Raw genomic sequence first — 16,491 nt, 5'->3', positions numbered from 1 at the left:
TACTAGGACCTGATGCCAGCTGGGTCATGCCCCAAAGATATTTTGTCACATTTAGAATCATATTTACGACTGTGCAATCAGCCGAAGTGCCTGGCATGCCTGATGCAGAGTACAGCATGCTTTGAAACCCTGCAGTGGGCCACCTAAGCTGCGGAAAGTTTGACTACTGGAGCACCGCATGGTAGGAACTCCTGCACATTAGGGAAAATGGTGCAAACAGGATGGGAGCTCCTGGCGCTCCCTCCCTCTCTAAGTGGCTACCCTCCAAATCCTCATTTTTTTATTTTCTCTGCCCTCCCCTGCATCAACTTGACTGTGATTTTTTTTTCTTCCTCTATGCCCTAGCTCGTTCCCCGATGCCTCCTTGAATTGTTTCTTATCGACTTCCTGAGGATGGCAGTCATTGCTTATCCTCCAGAACAGACATTGGCGACAGGTCAATGTATGGCCCTCACTTGCATAATTTGCTATGCAATTTGGTTCATTTTTGTACCTGTGTTTAAAATTTGTATTTTAAAAAAGTAAAACAAAAAAAAGAGTGCGTACAACAGAAGCTGGCTAGAAACAATGCTAACACCAGTAAAGTAAGAAGCGCATAAACAAACCATAGCAGGTGACCCAGTGTAATACAAGACAGTTCCTAGGAAGTAATTTCCAGATACCCCTTCAATGTGATGTGGGCTATCGTGTCCAGACAAGGGACGATGGTAAAGGTCGGCAAAACAATGAACGCTAACGCTGTCTAACCCAACCGTAGGAGGACGTTGCGGTGGAAGCATGAGGATAGGACATCCAGCCTGGGGTCTAGACCTGCTGCTTCCACCACCAACGCTGCAGACCTACAGCTAAACAGTCACCAACAGCAGCAGCAACCCCACCCCCATACACTAGGAATCCCTTGAGGTATAATTGTAGGTGCAACCTACAGTTTTAGCGGCAACTCACACGCAATATTCTGTATCAACCTAGTCCATTTATTTTTGTTTGAATTGAAAAGGGATGAATGTGCAACCCAATAACATGCCATGACTAGTATGGCTGTACGGATCCCAAGAGTGGGCAGGCCTTATGGAAAAAATAAAAAGGCTAAAGGCACTCTGCCTCAGTTCAGGAAGGTGATTGATGTGTGTCACTGCAGCTTGAGTGAACCCCAGCATCTGAAGTATTGGCCAAAACCGGTTTCCATGCCCCCCCCCCCACCACACATTTAATTAAATCATATTTGCATAATCATTGTTTTATAGGAAAAAAACATAAAAACGATATATGCTCCACAAAAAGCGTCTCTTATCTAAAGCTCATGAACTGAACGATTCAACGCCACTGACATGAATGATGAGCAGTTGTTTAAGAGAAAGTGCTGCTGCTAATCGAAAGGCGAAACATAAACAATATATATATGCATTTTAAATACATTCTCTTAGTATGCAGCTAAAAGAACGGAACAACGGTCAAATCATAGTTTGGAGGAGAGACCCTGTAATGGTGACGGAGCATACATGCCAACTGGGTTTAAACTGGGATGGCATGGTGAGAAAAAGAACAATGGATTTAACCCAGATCTCTTGACTGGGGGTGAATGTATGATTTATTCAACATTCTGTCCATCATTTGTTTGCGTAGCACTTTTCACCCTAAGTGGGATGGGTATGCCCAGAGGTGGGTATCTTGCTCACTGTGCCACTGGAATCAAGCAGCCTGGCTGATGAAGGGTAATACCCAGAAACCGATCCCAGGATGCTTGTTTCCGGTCAAGGGAGGACCTGGCTTGGCAGTTCGGTCTGGACTGTTCCCATAAAGCACCGGGTCAAGACTGATTTGCATACGGCTGGGTCTAAACTGGGGTGGCATGGTGATCAAAAGAACGATGGATTTAACCCACATCTCTTGACTGGGGTGAATGTATGATTTATTCAGCATCATGTCCATCATTGTTTGCGTAGTGTGGAAAATAGGGAGTTTAAAATATATATATATATATATATATATATATATATAAATAATTGATTTCCCCACTGATTTACTTAAAGGAAGTAGATTTTGAGTGGGAGATACCTAAAATAAACCCATTTAGGGCTTTCAAAACGGGAGTCTCCCGCCTAAATCGAGTCTGTTGGGATCCTTGGCATACATATACACACACGGGTCAAACATTGTCTGAGAGAAAACAAACATGTTCATTATTAGAATAGGGATAAGCATGAATACATTGATACATCCAAATATTTTGAACTATATTAAATACAAATGAGAATAAACAGATTGAAAATCAAGTCTGACTAACGGCCCTTCAAGTAAATTGCCTCCTCGCCGGGTTGATCATTGTTTTTTCTCATCCTTGACTGCTCACTTTACATCTGAAGAGGATTTAGCTTGTAAATGAGGAAAACACGTACCGTAGGTGGATAATGAAATATATTGGCCTGACTTCTCAGTTTTGCGTGGGGTCTCTGGTGCACGATCGCTCCGCGCGGTAGTTGAGCAATAGGATAACGTTCGAACGTAATACGCATGCGCTTACGACCAAAAAAAAAAGCGCGCGCCTGACTTCTCAGTTTTGCTTGGGGTCTCTGGTGCACGATCGCTCCGCGCGGTAGTTGAGCAGTAGGATAACGTTCGAACGTAATACGCATGCGCTTACGACCAAAAAAAAAAGCGCGCGCACTGGTTTCACTTCTACTAAAAACCAAAAAAAAACGTGACCAGTTCTGTCCGATTACGCAGTGAGGAGTTGACACAACAATGCGCCTTAGCAGGCAGGAGACCAACTGACTCCAAATGTTAGCATGTGCGGAGTAGTGGCTGAAATGACTGGCACACTGTGGAGGGTGAGTGGGTATAAGAGCACAAAACTTCCTGAACTTAATTTTTTGCCCTTTGCCAACATACGTTTGCATTAAATACAAACGGTTCAAATGCACACTGTACCGATGGTTGAATATACTTTTAACGGGCCCTTAACCATCTGCTCACACCGTCCTTGCTTTTTCCAGTTTCCATATTGAGCTTTCTAACAGCCGCACTATGCATTCTAGGTATTCTCTTTTCATTTTCTTTTTTGGTGTGGCCTAGACACAGCTTTTGGTGTCACGAAGTCGCATGTAATAAACAAGCATTAACAAAGCCTAAAGGTCTGGCCTTTTTAAAGTTAAGTCCGTGTGTTTCCTTTTAATTACATGGCGTCTCTCGAAGTCCATCGATTTTAACCCCACTATCAACTTAAACGTAAATATGCTGTTTTAATTAACACAGATTTGGAATCGTGTATCTTTAAATATTTTGACAAATAATTTACAGTATCACAAAAATAAAAGAGATGTGCAGGCAGAAAAAAGACAATTATGCAAAGTGGAATGAAAGGTAAAGAGTACTACATGGGCTTTAAAAAGGAGCACAGATGCACCTACCAGAACCAAATCAGTAACACCGAAGGGTTAATAAATAATGATTGAGAGTTAAAAGAAAAAACACGTATTCTATCTCCAAAAACGATGACTGTTTCGTACCTCTTGTCCTTACAAACATGGCAGATGTCATGACGTTGAAGAAAGGTTCCGTTTAACTGTTTAAGCTGCAGTGACTCTGTAAACAGTATTAGAGACAAAGTACTGTTTTATGCTTGAGATGCGTTTGTCAAGAAGCACACACATGCTATGCACGGAGACCCGTATGTGGTGACGATGCCCTACAAGCTAGCGTTAAGCAATGTTTGGTCAACAAAGAAAAAGACCCGCCATACTCTGGTTTCTCAAACCTGCAGAAGTTACTCCAGCGTGGTTGACCACTTCCTGCATAACATTCAACAACTACTTTGATCACTGACATAATTTTTATTGGGTTCAAATTTGATTTCCAGAATTGGCATACCGATGACCCCACCCCAAAAACAAATTGCTACAGGCTTTCTGCCCCCCCAGGAGGCAGATGGGGGCATTAGACCCTGATCTGCCCCCACCAGGGGAGACAGAGAGCCCACAAGGCGCCAGGGATTACGCTGTCTTTTTCATACATAGGGGTGGGGGCTGCCCAGATTTGGCATACCAATGACCCCCCCCCCAAAAAAAATAGCCACAGTCTTTTATTAGGGCAATAGCTCCAGATCTGACCCCCCCCAGGGCGGAAGAAAGCCCACTAGACACTGACCCTTTTTTCGCAACGTGCCTAGCTGTGGATTTTGGGCCCTAGCGCTGCCGGCACCTAGGGACACCTAGCAAACCTGTACATTTTTCAAAACTAGACAGCAAGGGGGATCCAGGATGGGGTGACTTGTGTGCCTCTCACTAGGTTCTGGTACCCAGAATCCCTTGCAAACCTCACATTACGTAAAACAACAAAAAAAGATTTTCTTTACATTTCTGTGTAGGGAAAGTTCTGGAATCTGCGAAGATTCACAAACTTGCAATCACCCAGCATTCCCCAAAGTCTCCTGATAAAAAATGCTATCTTATTTGTGTGGGTAGGCCTAGTACCCACGACAGGAAACAGTCCAAAATGCAACGTGGAGACACCAAATGTCTCCAATGAAAACTGGCCCTTTTTTCAAATGTGCCTAGCTGAGGATTTTGGACCCTAACTCAGGAAACCTAGCAATCCTATACATTTTTTTAAACTAGACACCCACGGGAATCCAGGATGTGGTGACTTGTTTGGCTCTCACCAGGTTCTGTTACCTAAAATCCCTTGCAAACCTCAAACTTTGTAAAAAAAGAAAAAAGAAAACATTTTCCTCACACATCTGTGATGGAAAGTTCTGGAATCTGCGTGGATCCACAAACTTCCACCGACCCAGCCTTCCCCAAAGTCTCCGGATAACAATGGTACCTCGCTTGTGTGCCTAGTCCTAGTACCCGCAACAGGAAACGGCCCAAAACGCAACATGGAAGCCACATTTTTCCAGTGAAAACTGACCCTTTTTTGCAATGTGCCTAACTGTGGATTTTGGACCCTGCTCTGCCGGCATCTAAGAAAACCTAGCAAACCTATATATTTTTTTAAACTAGACATCCAGGGGAATCCAGGATGTGGTGACTTGTGTGGCTCTCACCAGGTTCTGTTACCCAGAATCCCTTGCAGATGGGGGCAATAGCCACGGATCTGCCCTCACAACCACCCCCCCCCCCCCATGGGAGGCAGAGATTCCACTAGGAGCCAGGGATTACGCTGGCTTTTTTATACGTAGGGGTGGGGCCTGCCCCGATTGGGCATACAAATGCCCTCACCCCCAAAACAAAATAGCCACAGTCTTTCTGCCCCCTTGGGGCATATTAGGGCAATAGCTCCAGATCTGACCCCCCTCCCCTAGGGCGGAAGAAAGCCCACTAGACACTGACCCTTTTTCGCAACGTGCCTAGCTGTGGATTTTGGGCCCTAGCGCTGCCGGCACCTAGGGAAACCTAGCAAACCTGTACATTTTTCAAAACTAGACAGCAAGGGGGATCCAGGATGGGGTGACTTGTGTGCCTCTCACTAGGTTCTGGTACCCAGAATCCCTTGCAAACCTCACATTACGTAAAACAACAAAAAAAGATTTTCTTTACATTTCTGTGTAGGGAAAGTTCTGGAATCTGCGAAGATTCACAAACTTGCAATCACCCAGCATTCCCCAAAGTCTCCTGATAAAAAATGCTATCTTATTTTTGTGGGTAGGCCTAGTACTAACGACAGGAAACAGCCCAAAATGCAATGTGGAGACACCAAATGTCTCCAATGAAAACTGGCCCTTTTTTCAAATGTGCCTAGCTGGGGATTTTGGATCCTAACTCAGGAAACCTAGCAATCCTATACAGTCAGTCAGTCAGTCAAAAAACTTTATTTCGGACAAAATGTCCTAGAAAGTGCATACACATAAGTAAAAACAATAGAGTTATACATGCAGTTTCAAATTTAGAAAATCATCGAATCGTTGAGTCATAAAATTTGTACAGAGATAACACGATTTTTGTTAGAGAGTTCATGGAACAATAAATATATAAATTAGACTAAAAAGCATTTTTCAATAAAAATAGGAAAAAAAAGAATCCTATGTTTAAAACTAATGCATAAATGATGGATAAAAGAAATACAATTACAGCATAAAATTACACAATCAAGTTACATTTTGGGATCTCAGATGAGCCCTTCTGGTGCACCATGCCGAAAATAAAAAACCGGCAACCGAATAAACTATTGGGATACCAGTATCAGATTTCAGTATCCTAAATGCTTCAGAACAAGACCTGGTGCCAAGATTCCTGCAGATCTGAGCCAACCAGCGACTCCTTGCCTTCTGGTATCCAGCACAACAGAAAAAAACGTGCAGCTCTGTTTCCTCGGGGTAATCACACATAGGACAATGGATCGGATTTTGTTTACTCCATTTAGATGTAAAACAACGTAATGGGAGTACCCCGTATCTGAATTGTAAAAAGAGCTTCCTGGCTGCAGGTGGAGTAATAAGATCAATTGCCGGTTCAAAGCAAAAAAATGCTTTGATTTCTAAAAAGGCACTAGTACATTTCCCAATCCTAGAGGAATTATTAAATTGAGCTAATCTGTGATCACTATAGCAAGCCTTCATTTGACCCTTTGATATTGATAAACAAGCAGACTCGGGATGAAGCCAACAATCTCCAAGACCCAGGCTAGTTAGGAGAAGTCTTATATGGTTGAACCATGGAATTTTCAAAGAACCACAAGACCTTAGTACCTCTGTGAGCTCCTCCCTATAAGGTATAAGCTCGGGAGTTGTCCACAGGCGTCGCCAATACATAATAGGTTTAAGTCCTACAACTTCATCTATTGGCATTATGCCTGTGTCTAGGCGTAACGGGACCAAAGGGGTACTACGGGGCAATCTAAATAATTGTCTTAGATATTGGTTCTCCACCTGTAATAATTTTGGCGTGTTTAGGTGGCCCCATAATTCTGCACCATACAATGCTCCACCCCTTGTCTGAGCCCTATAAATTTCCACAGCTGGACTAACATTTCTTTTGCTGGAATTGTTAAAAACCTTCATAATCCCTCCTGAGGTTTGTGCTAGTTTTAATGTAGATTTTTTAATATGTGCCCCCCAATCCATAGACTCAGTAATTGTAAGTCCCAGATACACAAAAGATGACACCCTTTCGAGCGGGTTACCATTTAGGCATGGATTGGGACGTGTGCTTTTTGGGCAATTAAATGCCATAAATTTTGTTTTCTGAAGATTTATTTCTAAGCCACGATCCCTACAAAATTCTTCGAATTTATCCAAAACCTTTTGTATCCCCATGGCTGATTTAGCAACCAAAAGGGTGTCGTCTGCAAACATCATAGCCGAAATTCTGCGAGTGGCTAACTTGAGGGCATCTAAATCTTTTGCTGCTGACAGGGTATCAATTAGGCCGTTAATGTAGAGACTAAACAGGGTGGGTGCAAGAACGCAACCCTGTCTTACTCCACGATTAATTGGAATAGGAACAGTAAGATTACCATCCTTTCCATACCTAATCTGGGCGTAATTGCATTCGTGTAAACGTTTAAAAAGATGTATTAAATAAATAGGAACCCCCATCCTTCCTAAAACAGACCATAGTTTCTCTCTCGGGACCAAGTCGAATGCTGATCTAAGATCAACAAATATTAAATAAAGACTACCCCCCTGTAAACAGACAGTTTTCCAGTATAATAATTGCAGTCTTAAGACTTGGTCCAGAGTTGATAATTTTTCTCTGAAACCAGCCTGTAGTATAGACAAAATATCCCTCTCCTCCATCCATGACTGTAGTCTGAGGAGGAGAACTCTCGCAAAATTTTTTGGGGGGATGTCTATCAGACTTATAGGTCTGTAATTGGTCGGAAGAAGTGGGGAACCCTTTTTAAAAATCGGAATTATTTCCGCACCTAACCAACTTTTAGGAATCTTCATGCCTTGCATAATTGCATTAAAAAGTATCCAAAGATAAGGAGCCCAGATGGCGGGTTCGCTTTTAAATAAATCACCAGGTATCTTATCCAACCCTGGGGCTTTGCCCGGAGCTATACTAGCTAGTGCAATGTTTATTTCCTTTATAGAGATGGTTAATGTCGGATCATCTTCAAATAAAGGATCTAAATCTTCGCTGATCGCTATGCCAGAAATTAATGAGTCACAGGCATGGGTACGGGCAACTTCAGGTTCCTTAGTGTACAGAGTTTCGAAGTGGGTACGCCAGGTCTGTTCGTCTAAATTTGGTTCGACCGCACTGCGTAAAGTAGTTGTACCTGAATTAGCTATTCCCCAAAAAGTCCTCATGTCTCTATCACCCAGTGCAATTTTCATAGTAGCCCAATTTTCAGCTTCCCAGCTTTGTTTTGTTTTATTTATAACAGATTTATATTGAGCTCTTACCATCCTTATTGTAGAACGGTCTCGATTTTTAATAGCTGTTACCAGTTCCTTTTTTACCTTACGGCACAAGCTATTATACCAAGGATGGGTGGGCTATTTATCTTTTTTCCGTTTTTTAATTGGGAAAAAGAAATCATAGGTAATTTTACCCAGTTCATCAAAATTTGATTGGGCCAGCTGGAGGTCTAGGCTCTCATTGGCCAAGTTAGACAGGTTGGATGCATCTATAAAAACCGGAAGCAAGGCATCATATAAAGTGGCCATTTTTATTTCTGATTCAATAAAATTAGACCATTTCACTCTCTTTCTACAATAAGAGACCACAAGCCTAGGGTCAGGGGGGTTACTCGTATCCGACAGACTCCCTGCGTTCAATGCTTTAAGTTCCACCATAAGGGCGGAGTGATCGCTATCAATACGAGGAATTATCTTAAAGTCCACCATCATGTCCCAAAAATTTGAATTAATTAAAATATAATCTAATATGGACCCCTTGTTCTTACTATAGAATGTATGGCTATTCGAAGTCGCAGATGATGCTCTCCCATTACAGGCACGAAGACTGTGCCTGATGGTGAGACAACTCATCTGGATCGCCAAAGGGGACCAAATTTTAACTTTGGGGCATCCTGACTCTGGGATTTTTAAAAACTGGTCCTCATCATACAAACCATCCAGTGGTAAACCTTCCAACGGTTCAAATTGACAATTAAAATCCCCACCTAATATAATCAACTGGTTAATATCAATAGTACCGAGGAAGTTAGTTAATTCTTCCAAGGTAATGGATTCAATACCTTTTGGAGACGGCCGTGAATATACATTTATTAAAACAACAGGGGGCCTGGACAAAAACTGTAACCTGACACATAGAATATCATTAGAGCCTGTATCAATTTGGGATACAGAACACCCCAAATGCAAGCGTACCCAAATAATAAGACCCCCAGAGGGTCTTCCTTTTCCCCTCGAGGATGCCAGGATATGGAAACTGGCATATCCTGATTTAAGAACCTCTTTTCTTGCCCAGGTTTCTTGGAACATGCAGATTTCAAATCCATCAATGAACGTACCCCACTCAGGATCATCGAGTTTACTGTTCAATCCCGCTAAGTTCCAAGATAAAACCCTGGTAATTTCAGTTGTAGAAGAGTTCTTACATGGTGGCGTCGCTAATTTAAAATGCGGGGAAGCATTTAATGGGTCTATACTTGCGATAGGATTACAAACAAGGTGACTTGGATGTTCTGTGAATTCTGGGAGATCACAACACAGAGAAGAAAGACTTGTGTTGCCGGTGCTAATACGGCTTACTCCAGCTGAGTCTTCCCTAATCTTGGACATCGTCCCGTTTATCCTATCCTGGAGCTCGAAGTCAGATATAATCGTAACAGTTCCCACTTTGGTAGTATTGTCTGGGTCCCCGTGTCAATCTACGCCTTCAAGTGAACTATACCTATTACTGGTGGGGATATTAAAGATTGGATAGTTATGAAACAGTTGAGCCGGATTGGGGGGAGCCATCTTTAGAAAGGGCGTTCTCCTTTTCCACTGGGGCAAATGATTTTGGTAGAGAGGCCTTAACGGAGGGAAAAAATATCCCAGAGGGAGTAAGATAATAGACCCCCTATTTTTTCCATACTCTGTCGCTAAAATGTGCTCAATGATACATGGATTTCTAAAATTGATTATTACACAGTCCCCTTGAATATCCTTTTGGTGTTTACCAATCCAACCTACCCTTCTTGTGGTCAAAATCTCATGGGTATACTCATAGCTAAAATCACTATGATTAGCTAGCCAATGAATGGTTTTATGTTTTAACTCTTCATGAGATTCACGTATACCCTCCCTTAAATCAGGGGTTCCTGCTAATATCAAAACATAAGGTGCAGATTCTGGTGGTAGGTTGATAGTTGGGGGACCCTGTGCTTGAGTATTTGGTACAAACTCGTTATGGGTCGTTATATCCTGCTTAGCGGACGGGGATTGTTGGTCAACATCAATCACTTGTGTTGTTGATGCCCTATTAATTCTATCAGTGATATGGTCCCCTCCTCCAGAACTAACTGTCTTAGTTGTTTTAAATACCTGTTTGGATAGAAGTTCCGAGTGTGATGGATCTTTACTAGTGCTCGGTTTAGGTATTAAGGGAGGGGCATTGATGTGCGCTATACCTTTCTTGTTGGCCTTAATAGATTGTAATTTAACTGTGTTGGTGTTGGTTGTACCGAGGTGTAGTGTATTTGTAGGGTTACACTCTGTGCTTAATTTTAACACATGATCATCCAGTGCCCTCAACCTCTTGTCAATGTTGAGAATTTGTTGGTTGATGGGTCCTAAGAGGGTAGTTAACAAAGTCTCCATTCTCCCCCAGAACCCTTCATTCCCCAACATTACATTAGTTATTATTATTTGGTCATCCTTGTTGCTAGGATAGACACCGCTATTACCATCATTTAGCTCTACAGAAGCGGTAGGCCTCCGCAGTTGAGAGCGCCCAACTACTGGTGGCTCAAATTGTTTCCCTTTTCCTTTTGTTTTTTGCTTTCTTACTTTTTGTCCCCTTGTTCGCATTGATATGCTATCACATTTTCCCCTGTCTGTGGTCGACATATCGGTATCTGAACATAGTTCTATTCCATCCGAATATGCCTGCTCATGAACTAGGGATAAAATGGAATCAGCACTCTTATTAGTACTTGATCTTAGCATAGTCGGGGTTAGCGAGAGTCTATTATCCATCAAACATAAGTTAGGGGATACTATGTCCACAGATCTATGGTTCTCATTAAGAACTGTGCCTGGTAGCCCCGCATAGGATGTTATGTCCGATGTAGCAAGCAGGGATTCCATTGAGTTCTCCTGCAACAAAGGTGGTGGCAGGCTAGATGGAAGTGATAAACGTCTTTCAGTATTTTGAATCGCAGAAGCCACAACACCAATTGTCTTCTGGAGCATTTTGTCAATAGCGGTCAAACTAGGTAATGGAGTGGGGTTTGTGGCAGTAGATGATGAAGTTAGCTGCTTACGAACAGGTTTAGGCACAGGTGGTGGTCTTTTCCCCATTTTTCAATATATAACTCGGTATGCTACACAACACTGAATAATGTACTCACACGACTGGCGATTTCTTGCAGCTAGGCCCAAACCTCTTTTGAGCCAGGGGGAGTGGCCCGACCCGACCTCCGTCGACCCCGGACGGCCACAGACGGCCCGCCCTTTGCCCGGGCTTAGCCCGGCACCGCCCGCGCGCGTCCCGCGACGCGGAGTGAGCCGCGATGTTTTTATCGCCTCCGGTCGCGTTGGCAGCGTCAACGGCCGCAAAGGAGCCTGGGGGCTGTAGTCTCCCCCCGCTCTCGGCCACGAAGTGCTATGGCGGCGGCGGGGGAGACACACAGCAGGAGACGGCCCAAGAACTGCGGCAACAGCGGTGCAGTGGCAGGTCAGCAAGAGGTTCACCCAGCAGGTAGGCAGGCACTGAGATTAAAGATTCCCGCTCCCCAGATGGAGCCGCGATGTTTTTATCGCCTCCGGTCGCGTTGGCAGCGTCAACGGCCGCAAAGGAGCCTGGGGGCTGTAGTCTCCCCCCGCTCTCGGCCGCGAAGTGCTATGGCGGCGGCGGGGGAGACACACAGCAGGAGACGGCCCAAGAACTGCGGCAACAGCGGTGCAGTGGCAGGTCAGCAAGAGGTTCACCCAGCAGGTAGGCAGGCACGGAGATTAAAGATTCCCTATACATCTTTTTAAACTAGACACCCACGGGAATCCTGGATGTGGTGACTTGTTTGGCTCTCACCAGGTTCTGTTACCTAAAATCCATTGCAAACCTCAAACTTTGTAAAAAAAGAAGAAAAAACAAAACATTTTCCTCACATATCTGTGATGGAAAGTTCTGGAATCTGCGTGCACCCTTTTTTGCAATGTGCCTAACTGTGGATTTTGGACCCTGCTCTGCCGGCATCTAAGAAAACCTAGCAAACCTATATATTTTTTTAAACTAGACATCCAGGGGAATCCAGGATGTGGTGACTTGTGTGGCTCTCACCAGGTTCTGTTACCCAGAATCCCTTGCAGATGGGGGCAATAGCCACGGATCTGCCCTCACCCCCCCCCCCCATGGGAGGCAGAGATTCCACTAGGCGCCAGGGATTACGCTGGCTTTTTTATACGTAGGGGTGGGGCCTGCCCCGATTGGGCATACCAATGCCCCCACCCCCAAAACAAAATAGCCAGTCTTTCTGCCCCCTTGGGGCATATTAGGGCAATAGCTCCAGATCTGACCCCCCTCCCCTAGGGCGGAAGAAAGCCCACTAGACACTGACCCTTTTTTCGCAACGTGCCTAGCTGTGGATTTTGGGCCCTAGCGCTGCCGGCACCTAGGGAAACCTAGCAAACCTGTACATTTTTCAAAACTAGACAGCAAGGGAAATCCAGGATGGCGTGACTTGTGTGCCTCTCACCAGGTTCTGTTACCCAGAATCCCTTGCAAACCCAAAACTTAGTTAAAAAAAAAAAAAATTCCTCACATTTCTGTGATGGAAGGTTCTGGAATCTGTGTGGATCCACAAACTTGCACTCGCCCAGCATCCCCCAAAGTCTCCCGATAAAAAAATAGGATCTCAGTTGTGTGGGTAGGCCTAGTACCCGCGACAGGAAACAGCCCAAAACGCAACATGGAGACACCACATGTTTCCAATAAAAGCTGATCCTCTTTGACAATGTGCCTAGCTGTGGATTTTAGACCCTAGCTCATCCGGCACCTAAGGAAACCTAGCAAGCCTATACATTTTTGAAAACTAGACACCCAGGGGAATTCAGGATGTGGTGACTTGTGTGGCTCTCACCAGGTTCTATTACCCAAAATCCCTTGCAAACCTCAAACTTTGTAAAAAAAATCCAACACATTTTCCTCACATTTCTGTGATGGAAAGTTTTGAAATCTGCGTGGATCCACAAACTTCCACCCACCCAGCATTCCCCAAAATCTCCCAACAAAAATGGTACCTCGGTTGTGTGCCTAGACCTAGTACCTGCGACAGGAAATGGCCCAAAATGCAACGTGGACACCACGTTTTTCCAGTGAAAACTGTCCCTTTTTTGCAATGTGTCTAGCTGTGGATTTTGGCCCACAGCTCTGCCGGCACCTAAGGAAACCTAGCAAACCTATACATTTTTTAAAACTGGAAATTCTGCATTGGACACTCACACAAGTGAGGTATCATTTTACTTGGGAGACTTAGGGGAACGCTAAGTGGTAGGACACTTGTGCTTGGTACGTTTTCCTAGATGGCGGTCGAGCCCGGGGCCAAAAACGCGGGTGGCCCCCTTGCAAAACCAGGTCATTTTGTGATAATTTTAATATCTCCACAATGCGTTTTGAGCTCTTCCCTGCTGCGGGTACTTGACACACCCACACAAGTGACGTACCATTTTTATCGGTGTCAGCCCGGTGATCCCACAACTAATTCCCACACAGAAATGTGAGAAAAAGTAGATTTTTTCAGCTGAATTTGAGGTTTGCAGGGGATTCTGGGTAGGAAAACATTGGGGGGGATCCACACAAGCCACACATCCCTGGACTCACCCGGGTGATAGGTTTCAGAAACGTGTGGATTTGGTAGGTTTCCCTAGATGGCCGCCGAGCCCGGGACCAAAAACACAGGTGCCCCCTTGCGCAAAACCAGGTAGTTCTGTGATAGATAATTTTTATGTCTCCACAATACTTTTTGGGTTCTTCCCTGCCACAGGTACTTGGCCCACCCCCACAAGTAAGGTACCCTTTTTTATTTGGGGATCTGGGGGAACGCGGGGTGGTAGGAAATTTGTGTCAGACCGGTGATCCTACAACTTTCCCACACAGAAATGTGAGAAAAATTTGATTTTTTTCATCTAAATTAGCCATGCACATAGGATAGTCTACCTCTTTTAAATGCGAGGTAATAAGTGCAAGTCTTCTTCTGTGTAGAATTTACTTTCATTTTTGTGTGCATTCCAAACGGATAGAAATAATGTAGATTGAATGAAGGGGACACAGAGTTAATTCTTTTTGAACATCTTCCTTTCTGAAACTGCAGTATAGATGAATCAGTTATGTTGAGTTACCTGAAATAAGAAAGAGTATAAGTGCTCTGTTGTCATGTAACTGAGAAAGGTGTAATATCAAAGCAGCAAGTGATATGACATTTTTAACAAACCATTGAAAAAAGGTTGTATGAAACTGTTAGACCTGTCAGCCCTTTGGGTGGTCCCTCCTCATCATTATTTATTTTGTCCCACTTTTGCCTCAAACCCTGTTAGTATTTTTCCTTTTTGGGAACCACCAGACTTTTTAGTGTTGATGCAGGGTCAGGGAGCCATTTTCCCTACCCCTGGAACTTCTATCTGAGGGCCTGAAACACAAAATGGTGGCCACCCATTGTCACCTGTGACATCACTGGAACCTACTAGTACCTTCCAGAACATTCTAGAACCCTGTGACAGTGTGAGGCAGGTTTAGAATGTTGGGAAGCCAGCTCAGAGTTGGCAGTTGGAGTAGGCAGTTGGCACCTGACTGGTGAAGGGAGAGCAGCACAACACTGAAGGAGGAAGGAGTGAGGCAGCAGGGGTGGAAACTTGTGCCTGGAGTGGGGTCCAGAAACCCACCCTTGATACTAGTCCCTACTGACTGAGCCCAGCCTGGAGCCCTGTGTGGGATAAAGTCAAGAAGAACCAACTCAAGGACCTGAACAGCCGGAACAGGCCTTGGAAGTAAAGAACAGCAAGTTCCTGACCTGTCTATTGGTATCTTCCTGGAGTCCGACGCCGAGAAGCCTAGAGACCTGGGGCCGGAGGTGAAGAAGCGGCGCTGACTGGAAAGCAGACGTCGTACCCGGAGCCGCCAGAGGTCGAGAGAGGGCGCCGACGGAGGTCGTGGAGACACCAGAGGTCGAGGAGGAAGTCACCTGAGGTCGAGTGTGCGGCGTCGACGGGGGAGTGAAGTCCGCCCTCCGGAGTCGCCGGAGACCGAGGTGAATCGTGCCGGAGGTCGGGAGTGGAGATCGCACTCCGGAGTCGCCGGAACCTGAGGAAAGGAGCACCGGAGGTCGGGAGTGGAGATCGCACTCCGGAGTCGCCGGAACCTGAAGGGAAGAGCACCGGAGGTCGGGAGTGGAGGTCGCACTGCGGAGACACCCGGAAGTAGGGAGATCGTGTCCCTGTGACGCCGGAGACCGACATCGAATCGAGGCTGCCCAGCGACATCGAGCCGAGGCCGCCCGCCGACCTCGATCCGGAACCACCTCACGGCGTCGACAGGAACTGACATCGAGCCGAGGCCGCCCGCCGACATCGATCCGGAACCACCTCACGGCGTCGACAGGAACTGACATCGAGCCGAGGCCGTCCGCCGACATCGAACCGGAACCGCCTCACGGCGTCGACACGACTCCGGCGGAGTCGGAAGTTCATAAAGAGGGCAGTAAGTGGAATAGAGGGCGCCTAAGGCCCTGTTGAGCCCTAAGAGACCATCCTAGGGGCTAGAGAGGTGTTAGGACCAGCCTGGGAGTGCCAGGGGTGGACTGAGACTGATACAGTGACCTGTGTGAGGGGTTGTGTAGTTTGGGAGAGCCAGATTCCTAGATTACCCTTGATCTACCTCAGTTTTAGCCTCAGCCTTATCCAAGCTAGGTGAGACACCCTCAGGCCATCCACATAACCACAAGCTGTGATTGGGCCAAGTCAACCCATAGTACCTCACAAATGTGACCTGATTTGAAAGTGGTCTGATGGCTTATATTTATTGAGAGTATTGTATTCTTTGTATTTATCCTATTTATTGTCTCACAGTATTTATTGTCTCACAGTATTTATTCCCTCACAGTATTTATTTGCCTATGTATTTTATGCACATCTATTCATTCATTGATTATTTATGATCTGAGCTTATTTATTTGACCCACCCTTTTTACAGAAGAAGCTTTGTGTACTGTAAGTGTGTTATTATTTATTTAACCTGCAACTACGAGAAAACAAGATAAACACAGATATATTTTCATAAATTTTTACGGTGTAGTGTCGTTTTTGGAACGGATGCACGCATGGTTATTGTGAGGGTGTGACGTACGCTTAACACGGTGCCTGACCCCCGACCGCTCGAGCCA

General features: G+C 45.0%; 1 protein-coding gene across 2 annotated transcripts in view; it reads right to left on the bottom strand.

Moving 5' to 3' along the window:
• The window catches only part of BID (BH3 interacting domain death agonist), a 506,113-nt gene that overhangs the window by 412,121 nt on the left and 77,501 nt on the right, over window positions 1-16,491 (bottom strand). The window contains exon 1 of one of the 2 annotated variants that reach the window (XM_085652163.1): window positions 2,397-2,529. The exons of the other annotated variant lie outside the window; for it this stretch is intronic. The gene's annotated coding sequence lies outside the window, so the exon portion shown is untranslated. Of the gene's footprint in view, window positions 1-2,396; window positions 2,530-16,491 lie in introns of those variants that run through there. 2 annotated transcript variants of the gene reach the window in all.

This window comes from Triturus cristatus, chromosome 4_1 (assembly GCF_964204655.1).
Source record: "Triturus cristatus chromosome 4_1, aTriCri1.1, whole genome shotgun sequence".
Classification (NCBI taxonomy): domain Eukaryota; kingdom Metazoa; phylum Chordata; class Amphibia; order Caudata; family Salamandridae; genus Triturus; species Triturus cristatus.
The sequence above is the reverse complement of the archived record's forward strand: the minus strand, read 5'-3'. Positions and strand labels throughout refer to the sequence as shown.